Source organism: Micromys minutus (assembly GCF_963924665.1).
Source record: "Micromys minutus genome assembly, chromosome: 7".
In the NCBI taxonomy this organism is placed as follows: domain Eukaryota; kingdom Metazoa; phylum Chordata; class Mammalia; order Rodentia; family Muridae; genus Micromys; species Micromys minutus.
The window spans coordinates 39,291,602-39,310,033 of record NC_137976.1 but is presented as its reverse complement, the minus strand read 5'-3'; the positions used below and the strand labels follow the sequence as shown (position 1 = coordinate 39,310,033).

The following is an 18,432-nucleotide window of genomic DNA, read 5'->3' as shown; positions in this document are numbered from 1 at the left end:
GTGCCGTGCTCTTTGTAATCTGGTAAAAAATAAAGCACCTTCAAGTATGTCATCCGTGGTTCTGCTGGCATTTTTTTTTTTAATTAGCTATTACCCTTCCTGACTCTCACCCTCACCCAGACAGCTTGTTTCTGGCAATGACTACAGATGTTCAGCAAAGTTTTGCAAGATTCTCTGTGTAATTCTCCTCTATGCCATTACTTTCTTTTAGACAATATAATTATTTTAGCAAGATCCTGAACTTCCTATGTATGTTAATAGCTGAACTTCTTATGTGGACTTTCCCCAAATGTCACTGCAGCCCAACTCTTCAGTTTGTGTTCAGTGTGCTTGTGTAAATCTAGTCATGCCTTATCTCCCTAAAGGTGATCTTACATGTGCTACCATTGTTTCATGTCTTCACTTAACATTTATTCATGTACTTATGATTTTTATTCAGTAAACTGAAGCACATGTTTTAATGATGACTGAGAGTCTCCTGCTGAAGATGGACTGACTACAGTTATCAGGTTTCTAGTTGTTTATAAAGAGCATCTTTAGAGAACATCAATAATCTTATAATTTAGACAAAATTGATACTAACATTAATTTATCTTTTCTTTTATTATCCTTTATACTTCACTTCTTCTGATGGATGATATTCTGTTGTTTCAGACAGTCTCATGAAGTCAATATGTAATCATTCATTATATTTACTGTAAAGATAAATCAGTTTTAATTGAAATTTATATAAATCATATCATAACAATTTTCAGATAGCTAATGCCAGATATTAGAAATGCATAAATTCTGAATTGTTTAATATTCAATTTTAGTTCTTTTACAGTTATATTAAATATATTTCTTCTTAGCTCTGAACTGGTATACAACTACAATCCTATCACTTCTAAGGGTGAGGCAAGGTAATCACAAATTACCAGTCTGGGTAACATAGCATCTCCTTGTCTCAAAAATGGAAAGAAAGAGCAGAAGGCTCAGGCAATAAAACACCTGTCTTGTAAGCATGAGGACTGAAGTTAAGATGCTCATGAACTATGTTAAAAAGCTGGGCATAGTGGCAACTGTACTCCCACTGACAATCTGAAGATTGGAAAAGATAAATAGATGTTGTGGAGGTTACAGGGAAGGTAATATGATTTATACTGTTAAATTTTCAAGCTAATCAGATACTTAGGGTACAAATGAGAGTCACGACCCAAGATGGCCTTCTGACAATGATAATGTCAAATATGAATGCCCTGCCACCCACACTTACAATCTATTCACAAATGGACCGATCCAAAAGGAAGAAAACCACACATATACCTTGTTTCTTTCCCCAGCTGAAAATAATTATTTTGCCCCCCCCCCACTTTTTACTGGATAGTCTATGTATTTACATTTTAAATGTTATCCCCTTTCACCCTTCTCCAATCCCTCTCTTCCCTCTCCCTGCTTCTATGAAGATGCTCCCACTCCCACATACCCACGTCCACCTCAACACCCTGACATACCCCTACACTTGGGACACACCTTCACAGGACCAAGGGCTTCTCCTCCTATTGATGCCAGATAATTCCATCCTCTGCTATAAATGTGGCTGGAGGTTTAGTCCCTTGGAGCTCTGGGTGTTCTGGTTGGCTGATATTTTTGTGCTTCCTATGGGATTTCAAGCCCCTTCAGCTCCTTCAATCCTTTCTATGCCTCCTCCATTGGTGTCTGTGCTCAGTCTGATGGTTAGTTTCAAGCATCATTGTATTATAAAGAAAATGAAAACATTCACAATACATAAGGAAATTCCCAATGAATAAAACTTTAAGTCAGTAAGAAAAATTGCTGTCTAACATTCTGTATATCACAAGTAAATGTGTTTCTTCATTAATAAAAAGGAACTCTTCCATTAAAATTAAATCAAATTCCTGGGAATCCCTGGGGTGCTCTAGGGAGGAAGCAGGCAGACTAGCTCACCTCTCTCTCCTTTCCTCTAAACCCACAATCTCACCCCTACCTGTGTAGCACACCCAAACACAAACATACACCCCATCTCTTGTAAAAAGAACACAGATTGTCTCCTCCTCCAGTCCTCCTCAATCTCTTTATCCCAGTCCCCAACTCCAAGAGGTACTTTCTGAAACTTGACAGGCCACTCCCACCAGTGAAGCAAATAGCTCAACTGCAGATTTTCTCCTCTAAACTCAGTTCCCCAGTATCATCCAAGTCTCTTTACAGACTCACTGTTTTGGCCTTCTTTCACTCTGCGGTCATCCCAACAGACTAAGCAGATTATAGTGGAACATTTTGCTTTCCTCCCTCTACTGATCCCCCTTAGCTATTCCCCCAGCCCATTCACATTCCAAATGCTTCACATCTTTAATAAATGAATGTCATAATTAGCTCATAAAAGGTTCACTTATTAAACTTATACTACTTGATAAAGTTGCCCAATACGTAATTAAAACTAGAAATTCCATGAACTAGAAAACAATAAAATTAAACTAGATACAACTTCAAATGAAACAGGTGTTTCCTCTGTAAGCATAAATTTCAAACTTGATTAAAAGCTGATCTTTGGGAAGCCTATACCAAGTTGGTGTTTCTTAGGTTACTTATGACACCAGAATCATGCTATTTTATAGCATGTAATATTAGCAATGAATTATAAGTCAAGACACTAAAGGTTACACAAGTAACAAAAGAATTAACTAGGCCAACATTATTCTCATATCATTGAAGATTTTAAGTGTCTGTAATGTCAGAATTCTCATAAAAACTACTAGTCGTGAGAATGTTTTAAAATAAAAAAAAAGACTTGCACGCATAGCAAAAATTCCTTTTCTGTTTTCCAGTCCCCTTCAAAATTGACCTTCCAGTCTGAGACCATTCACTTCCACTTTATAAATATGATGTGGAAGGAGATTTATTTCTTTTCTGAAATACAAATAACATGAAATGTATATACTCGTCCTAGCTGTATAATATAATTGAATAGTGATCAATTGCTTTAATTTTCTCATTTTTATTGGTCCATTTTGAATTGAATAAATGTACTTTGATCATACTAAAGTCTTTTATAAACCCCAACAGGACCCCTGGATTCCTATGAACTCTTGGAGATGCAGTCTTGCTCTAGAGTATGATGAACCTACCAAAGGCCACACACTCAAAGAACACTGCCCGGCTCTCTTCTAGCAGCTGTCAACATTTAATTGCTTCTTAGATTACAGGTGGGACTCCATGTGACTGGCCCTACTCCATGCTGAGATTTTATCTTGATTTTGTTTGTAAAAATATATTCTGCATGCTGTCTAAGCTGCTGAGAATTCATATATATATATATATATATATATATATATACACCCTGCTCTGCCTTTAAAACAATCTTTCTTTGTACTCATCCACATTCTCTGGTTCTTATACTCTTTCCAACCACTTTCTGCAATTAGCTTTGAGCCTTAGGAGAAGGAGGTGCAGTATAAACAGGCCATTTAGGCTAAGAATTCTGAAGTCCCTCAAGTGCCCCATATCTTGACCAATTGTGGATCGTTTTGTTATCATAATATGCTGCACAAAGTAAGTTTTCTGATAAGGATTTAATAATAATTAATTAGGATTTGCCTTAGTAATATGTTTATTTTGCAGAGTAATGTCATAGTTTCTTCCCTGGAGCTCATGGCCTGTCTAGTCACAGGTGCTTACTCCCAGTATTATTGTACGGTAAGAATTTTAATTTATAGTTCAGGATTTAAATCTATGTAAACAGTGGTTATTTCCTGCCATAACATTCATTAAATTATTTAACACTTGGTATGTCTTACCAAGCTACTTAATCTTATAGTGTGCAGAGCTTTAAGTAAGCCTTTGTTCTTGAGGTAGGTTCATCTTCAGGTACTATGGAAACTATCAGGAAGAAATGAAGCCTCCAAGTGAGCACCAGCATGATTTATACGTGTGATATAACTCAAGTATGTGTTGTCTTCAGCAACAGAATATTACCAAGAGTTAATTGCTTTAAAATCAACTCATTTCCAAAAATACATTTCAATGTATATAACATATGTCCTTTCTTTTATATCTAAATTATGATGATAATCTAATGATTATACTACATGATTGCTTACCTGTATTCAATTTATTAAATCTTTGTGATTCTAGTATTTTTAGTTTTTCTAATGTGGAATTGTATTAATACTGCACTATCTCTTGTATATTAACACTTCACCACATGTTCTCCTATGAAGTCTACAGTTTTGCAGTCTTTGCAGGGATTTATCTATGAATTTGAATTCTCTGTAGAAAGAAATTTAAGTTAACTTCATACAGCCTAGTTGCTCTTTTCCCCAGAGTGATCTTCCCACAGCAATGCAATTGGCTCCCATTATATTATGCCATTGCTAGACTTAGACATTACATGACTTTTCTTCTCTGAGCTAACTTGTCCCAAAACCATCTAAATATTTATGTCTCAGATTTTATTCTGACATTGTGAATATCTTCTGTCTTCCTTCTGTATATTGTTCTATGATTGTTGTTCATATACATAAGTTCTTTTGGGTAAATTGATGCTGCTGTTTTTGTTTTGTTAACATGGGCGGGGGAGGTGCATAGCTGAAATCACGAAATATAAGAAGAAATGAAAACCTGGCTTCATTTTGGAAGTGTAAGGGGCATTTGTGGGAGAAAGCAAAAATATTATGACTTGGAGTCTCCCCTTGTCAGGGCAGATGAATCTCAATATACAAACATTTTGTTAGTTTCTTGAGAGGAAGTAAAGATCAATCAATTTAGGGTGAATTGCCTTTTAACTGGAGTTAACAGTAAAGAGTGAGTTATTCTAGACAATCCTGACATGGTATCAGGACTCCAGTTGTGATAGAAAGGTGTAGAAACATGAAAGGAAAGTTACTTAATTTTAAGTCCATAGTCTTAGTATAAATACAAGAAGTTTCAGATATTTTCTTAAATTCTATACATTTTTTACTTGTGGAAATGCTGTCTTTTATTTTAATTCTTTTTTAACTCTGATATCTCTAAAAATAAATATTTTACTGGTACATGGTTCCTTTAAAGGGAAATGTTTTCTTTATTGTTTTAATATCAAACAATGTAATCTTTATGTTCTTTTATTTCTACTTGTTTTAGCAGCTGTTTACTGACATAAAAGTGGACACTGTGATAACAGGCCTGCAGATGGCTATAGCAGGAGAGGAATGGAATGTGGCGGTGGAATCTACACTGAGACCTAGGACCCATGTCTTCAAACCCATGTCTTATACTTGCTGTCCTAGCCTGACTCCAAGCAAGAACACAGAGTTCTACCATTAACATTTTTCTACAGGAACTACAAAAACAAAATACATAGAGATGTTGCTGTCCTCTTTTGATAAACTCAGGAGGTTTCTGATCCTGCATCCTCTTTTAACTCCTAGCTTTGGTGGAGCCACAGAGAAGACCACTTAGCTCTTATCCTTGGCATTAATATCTCCTTCTGTCCCAGAACACCAGTGCCACACCATAGGAGAGAGTGAGCATAGCATGCGTTGCTGGCCTAATGGATGGGAGGATGCTCCAGGGATTCAGCACTACACAGGTGCATCAAGCATGGTGTTAGAGAAGTTAGAGGCACCTGCCAGCTAATCAGCATAATGAGCACACCTCACCTCTTGATGACGTCTCAGGCCTTCCCAGCATTCATGGCCAAGTTCACTAGAGGTCTAAGTCCTTAGCCCAGTCTTCCTGGACTACATTCTTATACAGACAGAAACAGAGCTGTGGTACAGATGGGTCTGTCCTGCTGTCTGAGAGTTTATGTGCCACAGCAAGGTAATGTGGGCAGTTTCTGGTCACCTGATGGACACTCATGCCAAAGGTGATGAGCATAATAGTGGCTCCAATAAAACACTTGTAGGTGGTTTCCATGGCACCCGGGGTAGAGGTGCCTCTGGAGTCTTGGGTAATGGGCACCAGGTGATAGAGTTCTCCAATAATTCCAAATGGGAGATGGAAGCTCTGCTTTACTAGCAATCAGGACCTCCATGCAAACAACCACCAGAGGATAGTCAGTTTTACGCTTGTCAGAAAGGTTGCTTTGTTTAAACTCCATCTTCTGAGCAAGAAAGGCATTTCTACAAAATTATCAATAATTAGGTCACTGTGAAATGAGCCTTCCACCATTTCAGGTAGAACTTACTGCCCACCTCTGCTACCTAGCAGATAGATGTTTGTGTAGTCTAGCCTCTGAAGTTCTTGTCAAACTTTTTCACACAGAGGCTATTCACAGTGACTCTCCTCACACTCTGCCTTAATAGCACTGCTATACTTAATGAATCCAATTATGGATATCAGGACCCTTTGTTTCCAGAGCTACCGTAAGGGGCAGGTAGAGAATGGAGTAAGATGCAAAGCTTCCTGTGGATGTGCATATGATTTTTTGTTTGTTTGTTTGTTTGTTTGTTTGTTTTGTTTTTCACTGTTCAAGGTTTATTTGGTGTTTTTATTGGCATAACACTTGAGTGGTTGCTTCCATCATCCACACACAGATCTTATATTTCACATAATGTTGCAATGTATACTACAGACACATAATACATAAAATGTTGTAGAACATGTGTGCACAAGATATGAATAGTGGACTTAAACACACTGGAGCCAGGTTATGACTAACTAGGAACTCACTGGCATGTTTGGTGATGGTCCGCAGCAATTCAGCAGGCTCACAGAATAATCAAAGCCTGCACACAGCTGACAGTGTGTCTTGGAAACAGTGGAACTGTCACACTAACCAAGTTACTACCACACAAGTACCACTTAGCAGCAGAGTAGAGTTGTGGGAACTGAGATCTTCTCCAGATAACCTCAACACAACTATACTAACTACAGCTCAGATGAGAAGTATCTGATCTCCATAGAAACCCTGCTGCAGCCTGGACAGTGAAGGGCTAGGGCACTGGGAAGACTTTAGAACTGCAGCTCCTTCTGGATTTCCCAGAAGATATTCTTTAGGTGGAACTTTTCCTCAGGTGTGAGTGTCACCTTCACATCTGAGATTCCATTTTGTCCCACGATATATGGGACACTGAGGAAGATTTGATGATACCAGAGAGACTCTTAATTGTGGTGGAAACGGGATGCACCCACATAAGGTTCTTCATTATGCTCTTGGCCAAATATACCACAGAGAGGCCAATGGCCCAGGATGTGTTGTAACCTTTCACCTTGGTGACCTCATATGCACTGTCAACTCCCTGCTTGTGAACCTCCTTCATCTGTTCTATCCACATCATTACCCATTTCTGTCTGAGTTCAGAGACTTGAGGGAAACGCAAGCAACATTCACACCATGCCACACAGGCACACTGAAGTCTCCATTTCTCCTAGGACCCACCTGTGACAGCTCAGTGGGTGAACTCTCAGCCTTTCCCCTATCAGGTAATGGAAACAAAGTGAATCCAGATTGCAACCACTTCCAATAACTCAGCTTTGGGGAAAGGTACTGATTTTCCAAGCCACGTAGGTCAAGATGTACACTGGACTGGAGACAATAAGCAGATTGCACTGTGGACCATACTCCACAATGTTGGAAATGATAAACTTGAAGATGTTCACGTTTCACTGGACCAAATTGAGTTAGCTCTCTCCCTATTGCTAATGTACCCCTGCTGTGACAATGACCAGCATGGAGTTTACATTCACACTATAGCCTTTGCCAGAGACATTTTTTTTTTTTTTTTGTTTTGAGGAAAAGGCTGCTATTCTGGAAATCCATCATCTCCCCTTGAGCTTGATTTCCATGACATCAACAAGGGCAAGCTCATCTGCCAAGTCCTTCATTAAGATACTGATGGCACAAGCCATGCCAACAGCACCAACCCCAACAACTGCATTCTTGTTCTAGGGAACCTGTTCTTCCTTAACTAGATTCACAATCAGCTGGTCCTTGAGGGTTTCCATCTTGGACTTCCAGTCTTTTGGGAGTTCTAGTGAATGATGGAGTGGCCACAGTTGAGCAGCAGCATGACTGGGCTCAGCAATAGTGGCTCTAGCATTGTCATAATTTCTTAATGATCTCTACATCGTACTCTTGAGTTCCAAGACAGAAAATCAGATAACCCACATTTATTCTAGAGTTAAACATCTAATACTGTACATCCACAGACTAGTATGCAGGACCAATAATGTCAAATGATATGGGTATTGCAGGCCTTGATGGGTGCACTGGCAAATGCATTGCAATAAGGTGTCCAGTATGGCTGTTTGGCATTTCTGGATCCTAGCTTCACTGTGTGGTTTTGGAATAGGTCCTGAGGTACTTGTGTGGCTCTGGTTCCTGGTGCAATGCCCAATTAGGCTCCTAGAGGGTCAGGACTGTTACTGCTGTGCATGTTTTAAATTATTATTTCAAGCACAATCAGTTTTGAAATGTATTAGACTGTATTAATAAGTGCACATAATGAATTGTTGTATTTAGTGTAGGACTGCTACCATGGGTCTTAAATATGCAACTGGTTATTAGACTATGTCAGCTGCAAATATACAAATATCACTGATAATAGCTTCAGCAAGATAGATGACTGCCCATCATTGCTTCATTGGGGTATAGAATAGTCACTGAAAATAGTTTAGTCTCTATTACTCAGTGTTGTTCAGTAAAGAATTAATACTTCCTACTATAGATCTCTGATTCATAAAATAAAAATCAACATGAACACATCATAGTAGGTTGAAAGAACAAACTGATTTATTTATTAAACATGTCAACATCTCTATTCAGTTTAAATAATTTATATAATATCAGTTAGATGTTTATTATTAATAATCTTATAATTAGTGTTTATGTCTACCTCAATAAAACAATGCTATCATTAACTTTTTGTGTACAAGTACATAATGGGCACCAGCAGACGTCTATTAAAATAAGATGAAAACTCTCCTTTGACTAGTTTACAGAGACACTTGTGTGTATATGTAAATATGGACACATCAACTAGTACAGTAGCTGTTATGATTGTCTGTTTTCTGGAAATGGAAATTAAGTTTGAGAAGAAAGTAATTGCTCATGATATGGATGTAGAAAAGAAATGTAAAAAACAAAACAAAACAAAAAAGAAACTGCATTTACCATGTATAAGAACTCAAAAAAGCTGTGGTATGGTTTACACTCTCACACTGCCACACAAGTGTAGATGTGTGTAAATGCTTATGAGCACATGTTCTAATTGCTTTAATTTTGAGTTCTGATCCATTACCATGGTTGAATTTGGTATTTGTATAAAGGTTAATTACCATGCAATATTCCTGAGGCTGTATTTAACCAGATCCCCCCCCTCCACCATCATCACCAATTTTAGCTCCTCTAGCTCCACTCAATTTATCCTATCAGTTCCATCACCAAATATATTAATACCCATGTATGACGTGATAAATCCCAGGCTTTCTCTGTCTGATCTACCACAGGTAATGGGTCTAAAGTATAAAGTGTTAAAATCATTAGCTGTTCCTGTTTCCATTACATTTCCATTATCAAGATATCCTTTTGGAATGAGAAGTTATTAAAAGCAGAATAATTTGAAGCAATGCAGTTCTATCTTAAGACAGTACAATCACCTGTATAACAAAGACACAAGGTCTCTCAGAAGCTAGTGTTTACAAAGTTTCCATTCTAACTATATCAGCAAACTCATCAAATCTCAGACACAGAACAACAAAAGATGTGGTGAGAAGATTTCAAGGAAGGAAATTTAGAAGTCAGAACACAAACCCACTGTGCATTACAGTGTAATACCTGTAGTTGTACAGCCTGTGTTTTTAGAAATGCTACATAAAACTAGCCAGGATGGCAGCTGAGAAGAATGATAGAGGACTTGAGTGTAATTCTGTCCTTTGCCTTAACTCAGCTAGCTGTGTATTGTTATCAGTGTCCATGATAAAGTACTTTTATAAAATGTCTCAAAAGAAAACTACTGGTTGTCCAAGAAAAGACGGTTCCAAAAACATATACAGTTGTTATCCCTTGATAAAGGTGAAACAACAAGCCTATGGGCCATTTACCATGCCAGCTTTCCAGACAGCTACTGTCCTAACAATATTACAGCATTAAATGATTCCCATCTCAACCCAAGTAAAGCTTTGTCCTCTGAACTGAAAAACAAAAACCAAAAAACACTCGAATGTTAGAAACTTCTATTCACCATAACAAAATGCTCAGCTTTACCATCCTTCTCTTCCTCTAGTTGACAGAATAATTCAATTATGCAGGGCCATATTGGCAATGCTTAGCTTCAGCATGTTGTATTGCAGATGATGAATGTTTCATCTACACTGCACACATATAACCAAAATCAATAATCTCATGGTATTTCTGCTTAATATACAAGAAACAAAAGCCAAAATTATACTCTCCTGTTTTTTAAAAAATAAAAAAAATTAATTGAGGCAGGGAATATACATATAAGGTCTCAGACGGAAAAGAATTGTCTGTGATTCTTTCTGAACTTCCATCATTTATTTAATTAAAAATAACATATCCTGAGAGATACTAATATAGTTGATCATTCTCTAAATTCTCCTTAAGGTGATCGAAGATCCATGTCATGTAAAAGAATTGTATCGCAGATGTCCTTTAGACTGGTCATTGTGCTTAGGGGCATAGGCTGTACATTAGAACATATGAAATCAAGTGTAAACTTTTCCTTTAGCTTGTGTTAGAGAAATCAATACTCATTGAAGTGAACATGAAGATTAATGACTTTAGGGAATTTTAGAAATAGAAAAATATAGATCTAGTTTAGCTATATTATGCTTTTTAAAAAACAACAGAAGTATGAAAGCACAACTTTGTATAGAGCTGATCCTTCAACAACTTCCTTGGAACAACCAATCCTTGAGTGTCACTGCACTTCAGAATGCCATGCAGGCATACAGTGTTCCTTCTCTCAGGCCACCTAGGAGATTTTTCTGCTTTGTAACGAAAGAACCTTCCAGGCTGTGGGAGTTTAAATACCCCATGTATAAATTTAGTCCAGAGTGTTAGGAAAATGGTCCCAGGATAATCCTTGTCCAATATTCTAGCCAGAATTTCTCTCACTCAATCTATGGTAAGACATATTCTCTATGCCTCTGGGGGTTGGAGGGAGGGAATTCTAGAAAACCAGAGTTCAATATTCATAGTGACAACTTAATCATTCACTGATTCTCAGTCTTTTTCTTCTCCCAACTCTCCCTTTTCATTTGCTAGTTCCTGTTTTTTAAAAATGTTAGGACCCTGTCTCAGAATTCTTTTAAGAAAACCCATGAGTTTAAAGTATTTTACCTGAAATAAAATGAGGTCAATTTCTTCTCCCCTTTCCTTACCATATCCTCCTAGTTATCTTATCTCAACCCCCTCCCATGCTCACTAAAGTTGGTAGTCACCTTCCTGCAGTCTAGTATTCATGATTCTGGAAAATCTTACTTAAGACACCAAGGGAAAAGGGCAGTTTTAAATAGTCCTATTCAGTTGTAGCACCTATAAAACATAGCAATTAACAGAAGTATAATTCATGCATAAAGGTGAAAGAAGTGTCACTTCCCACATGGTGGCAACCAAAATTTTTTTATTTGGGAGTAAAACCCACTAAACAGGGGGGAAATAATGCCTGGTATTGGAAGCCTATCCAGATTCCGTGGCTAGTGAGCTCATGGACCTGAGAAAATCATCTACTGCCACCACTTTGCTAGAGCAGCATAATCCCTAAGCTCCAAGTGCCTTATATCCACAAATCAGTGTAGCAAATACCTCTCATCAAAGAAGTCAAAGAAGGAGACAATCATAGAAAACTACAGCTGGACATAACAGATATCAATGAATGGATTATTGGGAACATGCCTGAAATGATCAAATCTACATCGCAGTTTTTGTATCTGTAGCTAGGGAACATTGCAGGGGAGAGTGTTTTTTCTTTTTTCTTTTCTTTGCTTTTCTTTCCTTCCTTCCTTCCTTCCTTCTTCTTTCATTTATTTATTTATTTGTTCACTGGAAACAGGGTTTCTTTGTGTAACCATCTTGGCTGTCTTGGTACTCACTCTGTACACAACAATAGTCTCTAACCCACAGAATAAACACCCTGTATTTGAGCACTAAGCTTGACAGCCTTCCCTTTCTTCTCTTTATCTCATCCTCTCCTAATATCTTCCCTTCGTTCACCAAATCTTCCTCTGGCCTTATGCTACAAGTTTCATGTGTCAAATGCAATCTAGGGTGCATGAATCTCATGAAGTATGCTATATTTGTCTCCTCTCATTCTGGTTTTGTTCAATTAATGTGATGATCTCCAGCTTGCATAATTTTCAGGCAAATAACATCACATTAATCTTCATAGATGACTAGAAGTACAGTGTGAACAACTCTTACATCTTATTTATCCATTCACCTACTACTGAACATATACGAGTGTGTATGTGTGTGTGTGTGTGTGTGTGTGTGTGTGTGTGTGTGTGTGTGTGTGTGTGATTTTTGACAGTTCCATGCAGGTACTCTGGCTCTGTAGTAAAACTGAAAATTATTTATTGTAGTACTTTCTGCATCTTGAGTTTGCTCATAATTCTTTTGTACCTCCATATAAATTTTAGGCTTATTGTTCTGTCTCTGGAAAGAATATCTTTGAATATTATACGTTTTCCATTGATTCTGTAGACAATATATTTTGGCAGTACATTCTTTTATATTCAATTTTTAATCAGTTAGAAGAATTTGTCCAATTCTGCCAATCCATGGAAATCTTACCACCTCCTAAAATCTTTTATTTTTTCATCAGTTTCTTGAAATTCTTCATTACAGATGTCTTTACTTCTCCATTAGTTTTAGTTATTTTTTCCAGGCTATTATGGTGGATGCAGACTGTATTTCTGATTCTATTTTGAGCATATTCATTATCAGCATAAAGAAAAATAGTGATTTTTCTATGCTGATTTTGTATCTTGCTGTGTTTCTGAAACTGTTTATCAGTTCTAATGGTTTTCTTGTGGACCCTTGATATCTTATAGATTTAATATTATTTCATCATAAGAATGCTTAGCCATTCCCTTTCCCATGAATATATTTGGATATCCCTTCTCTTGGGTTGGAACTTTAGCTAAGACTTTAAGTTAAACACATTTGGCATGCATCACCACAGGAACAAATGGAGTAAAATTAAAGAAAATGAAAACCCATGTCTTAATTCTGATTTTATTTAAAAAATGTTTTCACTTTTGCTCCAATGTGTATGTTTCAAATATGCACCTTTACTTGTTTCTTTGGTGTTTTTAATCATGAAGTGATGTTGGATTTGCCAGAGGCCCTTTTCTTATCTATTGAGAAGATTGTGTGACTTCTGTTATAAGTGCCAGTGGCAGAACCTGCCAAATGAAAATCATGAGAAATATCAGTCACCAACAACTCAATGTGCAATAAGAAATGAATCTAGAATCCTAGTGATACTTTTAAGAGTCTCTGGTGTAAAAAAAAAAAAAAAAACTGCATATAAGTGCTTTTAATTTGATTTATCCAAAGCAAGATGCAGTTTTATTTCATGCATGACTCTTACGAGGAGGCAATGTAGTGATCTGTAAGAGCATCATTAATCAGTCCTTGTGCTCTGATCTTAAGAAAAGCATCAGAGAATTTGCTGGAAATACCAGTTCACATCCCTACCCAAGTTGACTCACCAGTGTCTCTTAGAGTCGGGGGGATTGGACAGTCTGCATCTGAATCCCGGTGACTAAAATTGTATGTCAAATATGAGACCCTTATCTACACTCCACCACAAATCATTCTTTAATTATCTTCTTGGAGTAAAACGCAACCGCAAATAAAACATGGTAGTGGAATAAGAATTAGCAGGTATAACTTCAAAATGTTTATGCAGTGTGTGAAGAAATGATTTTGATACTGAACGACTACCTGCATCAAAGCTATACCATCATACTTTAAATCCGAAGAGCTCATTAAAGTTATATAATATTAAGCTATAATCACAAAAGAAAGCAACAGGTACCTTGCTCTCAGCCAGTGCAAGTTAAAGAATGGCCTCTTGCTCTAATCCTGACCCAACACCTTTAATCTCATTTTATGTATATGTACCAGGAATTACACTCTACTAAAAAGTTCTGCAATTGATATCAGTGTAAAGCAGTTGTATTCGCCTGGGAATTCAAGATAAAGAAGCAAAAAGGTAGAAAGAGTTAATGGATGATTAGTGCCTTATATATCCCTGGAAAATAGAGAAAATGGCGGTCCTGAGAAGGAAAACTCAGAATTAAATGGGTTATAGGATATAAAACCAGAAAATATCATTTCAGTTTTATCATTTAAGAAATATCAGTTAAGTTTTCATTTCACCAATATTAAGTATATGGCATTACACTTAAGAGGAAGAATCTAGCACATTCTGGTTCAGTAACAATGAGCTACTTTTAGTTAAGTAGCTTTACAAGTGTCACAGATTTACACTAGTTACTTAATAGGTATGATATTTTATTCATGAAATGAGATTTTAAAGAACATAGATGTTCCTTGGAAATAAAAAAAACATTAGTTATATAAAGAGTTTCAATTAAAGCTTTAGAATATGTATTATGGGAACATCTATGCAACAAGACTTAGAATGGGAGAAATACATTTTTTTTCCTGAAAAAAAAAAAAATGTCAAAAGGGAAGACCACAGGTGAAAGGTACATGTTGTTTTACCTTAAAGGTTTCATCAGTACTGTGAATAATAGAGTCATTAAATCTCTCTTGACTTCACATAAAATTCTAAATTTATTCTTATAGTAGGCTGAGCTAAAACTGCATATAATCAATTAAAAAGCAACTCCTCTCCTCAGTGGTAGCAAAATTAAACAAAGCTAATATGTTAATCGTAGATTTCATTTGTCATGACTAACACTGAAGACAGAGAAAACCATGTGGAAGACCTACGAATATCTGTATAGTTCTGTTTATGTGTGTGCATTCCTGTGTACACATGCTTATGAAAAGCAGAAATCAAACTTCAGTACCTATCTCTATCACTCTGTGCCCTTTGTTTGTGAAGTAGGATCTCTCACTAAACTTGAAAACTTGAACTTTATTGGTTCTTAACACTGTGGCCAGCAAGCTCGAGAGATTTCTCTTTATTTCCACTTGGCCTTCTCAGTATGATGGTTGTATGTGTTTGGATATGTTGCTGTGGGGTGGTTGAATCTGAACTCAGATCTTCATGCTTATGTTGCTGACACTACAGGAACTCAGATGTCTTTATATCCCCACAATAACAACATTCTATTGCTGAGAGTATCCCTTTGTCACCTTCATTGAGGATGTAGAACTTGAGTTCATCAAGTACAAATTATACCAAGAATGTGATTGAGCTTAGAAACAAACTCTTCTCCTGGCCTCTACATCAGAGACTAGCTTAGCCAACAGAACATTCTGGACTTTTGAGACCAAATGAAGACAAACAAGCTGGGCTTACCCATGACTTCCAGAAAAGCTAAATAACAAATTGCTGCTGTTTAAAGCAGGCTTGTTTGTGGCTATTAGTTCTGCAGCACTAAGAACTAATATAATTATTTTAGCAGATGATAGATGTTCATCTTAACTAGGATTGTGTTAAGAAATGTTATTGGAAGTCATACCCACTTTTTTTCCACATCAATTCTACAATGAATATGTGAAATACAACATCTATTAGAATGGCTTCAGAAACAGTTACAGGAACCACAAGCAATGCCGTGGCTCACCTCATACACATCACATTAAAAGGAAAGGAGGAGAAAGGAGGGGCATAGAAGATTACATATCAGATTATTGCTGATCATTCCATTGCTCTATTTATAGAATAGTAAGAAATATAAAAATTAAATTGTGGTATTTGTGGGTTGTATATATAGGGACATAAGGCAGATTATGCCCAAATAACATTTTTTACCAATAAATTCATGACAAGGTTGCCTTTGGGAGAGTAGAGATAGGAAGAAAAATACATAGAAACAGGAACAGCTTTGTGGCAGAATGATTGATCAAAACCTAGACAGTGTGTATACTGTGTGTGTATAACCTTATGCTTTATCACTAGAAGTGTAGTGGCTATTCCTGGTTGTCAACTAGATCTAGAATGAATTACACTCCAGAATTGGAAGGCTCACCTGTGATCCAGATCTTGAGGCTAGGAGATACAAATTACTGACCTGTATCTTGGCATAAAGATCTTGAGGCATAGTAGTTTATGAATTTCAGGAACTAAGGCAGTGAGATCTCTTGAGTTTCAAGGTCATCTGGGACAAGCAAGTCCCAGATTCAGGACTGGTGGCATATACCTTTAATCCAGATCATACCTTCTGCTGGAGACTTAAGTAAGGATATTGGAAGAAAGAGGATTCTCTCATCTTTGCCTGCTTGCCTTGTAGGATTGAGAAAATGCTAGATCCTTGGACTTTCATTCACAGCAGCTGCTGACCACTGTTGTGGAGTTGGACTACAGACTGTAAGTCATCAACAAATTTCCTTACAATATAGAGACTACCCATAAGTTCTGTGACTCAAAAGAACCCTAATACAAGAAGTAACATTTACTTTATACCATTTTATAAATTTAATATACTGAAGATAATATTGGACTTTTATATCCTTCAAATTACACCTTAAGATTTAATTCTTAAAATCATAAACTTTGGTGGAATATCTGGAAGATGCAGATGGAAGGCTCTTCCTATCTAAAAGCCCATGTCTTTTCTTTTCTACCCTGGATTTATGAAGTGGTCTATTCTCACTTCCTTCAGTCTCTGTGTGTGTTAGCTGAAGGAGAATCATCATAATTTAAACATAGGTATAAATTATTTCTGAAGGACCTCCTGCCTGCTCTGATTCACCATCTCTGCAATTTTCTTGAATCATTTCATTTGCTTCTGTTCTTGATTCTACTATAAAGGTAGCAGACATGCTGTCAAGGAGGCTGATACTAATGCATCCTGCACTGTTACTTCCCTGATGTGATGCCTCTTTTAGACTAGTGTGATGAGTCAGAGGCAGTATTAAAGATAAACTGCTTATTTCTGTCTTGTCCCCAAAGCCAATAAAAAAAAGTCTTGGTCTGCTATGTATGATTACTATTTCCCCCCAAAGGGAAAAAACCTAAAATTGGAACACTGAAACTTTGTCATTCAAAATAACAGGGTCCACATTGTTTGACCGGAAGGAGTATGTTTATTAATCCTGTCATCCAAAGTTGACATTCAGCTTGATAAATACAACATAGACCATTCCTCATCATCCTGACCTATAAATACAAGAGATGTGTATCCTTACTAAAAAATGTATTGTTGCACCTTCTCCCTCCCACCCCCCTTTGTATGTGTTTGTGTGTTGTTATATACTTTTTTATATCTTAGTATTCAAATTTTCTACTCAATTAGGTTCCAATACTCCTCTTCAAATGCTCTTTAATTTAGCTTTTCTCCTTGTATTCTATCCCAGATTCCCTTCTCCACTCTCTCTCTCCTCGGTGACCTATCCATACAGCTGTTACACTAAACTGGCATACACATTTTAAACATCAATATTCAGAATCTGTACTGGCTAGTTTTGTGTCAACTGGGCAAAAGCTGAAGTTATCACAATAAAAGGAGCTTCAGTTGGGGAAATGCCTCTTTAAGATCCAGCTGCAAGGCATTTTCTCAACTAGTGATCAAAGGGAAAGCATTGTGGGAGGTGCCATCCCTGGGCTGGTAGACCCAGGTTCTATAAGAAAGAAAGCTGAGCAAGCCAGGGAAGCAAGCCAGTAAGCAACATCTTTCCATGGCCTCTGCATCAGCCCCTGCTTCCTGACTTGCTTGAGTTCCAAGTCCTGAATTCCTTTGGTGATAAAAAGCAATATGGAAGTGTTAACTAAATAAATCCTTTCCTTCTCAACTTGCTTCTTGGTCATGATGTTTGTGCAGGAATTGAAACCCTGACTAGGACAATCCTTCTCCATACAAAGCTGCATCATATCAGAATCTCTCTGTTTGATAAGTCTGATCACTGATCTTTGTTGGCTGATACCTCTCCATGCAAACCATATTCCTTCCTCCTTCTAAAAGAGTTCTGTGAACTTCCACCAATACTCTTACACTACTCCTTATTCTGATCACCTTTTCTATTCATTATTTTATATCCTTCAAATTATAGGTCAAGACTTAATTCTTAAAATAAGATACTGATTGGTCACTTCCATAAGCTTTGTGACACCATTGTACTGGCACAGCTTGCAGGGAGAGCATCATTGGAGATCCAAGAGTTTATGGCTGGCTTGAATTTTATGATTCTCTTTTGATGATGACAGATTATCTTTCTATACCAAAATCGTGCAGGCTTAACATCTCCACTTTCAATGATTTGGGCAGATGTTATCTTTAGTAATGGGGCCTTGTATAGTTTGTACAGAAACACTTACAGTGTTGGCAAAAGAAAAGGTTATTTAG

The 18,432-nt window shown here is 37.0% G+C and overlaps 1 pseudogene across 1 annotated transcript; it reads right to left on the bottom strand.

Moving 5' to 3' along the window:
• Window positions 1–7,010: 7,010 nt before the first annotated feature.
• Window positions 7,011–16,191, bottom strand: LOC308422822 (L-lactate dehydrogenase A chain-like; annotated as a pseudogene). Its single transcript has 2 exons — window positions 16,162–16,191; window positions 7,011–7,866 (listed from the first exon to the last, which is right to left on the bottom strand). The product of its transcript is annotated as an L-lactate dehydrogenase A chain-like (transcript).
• Window positions 16,192–18,432: the final 2,241 nt, after the last annotated feature.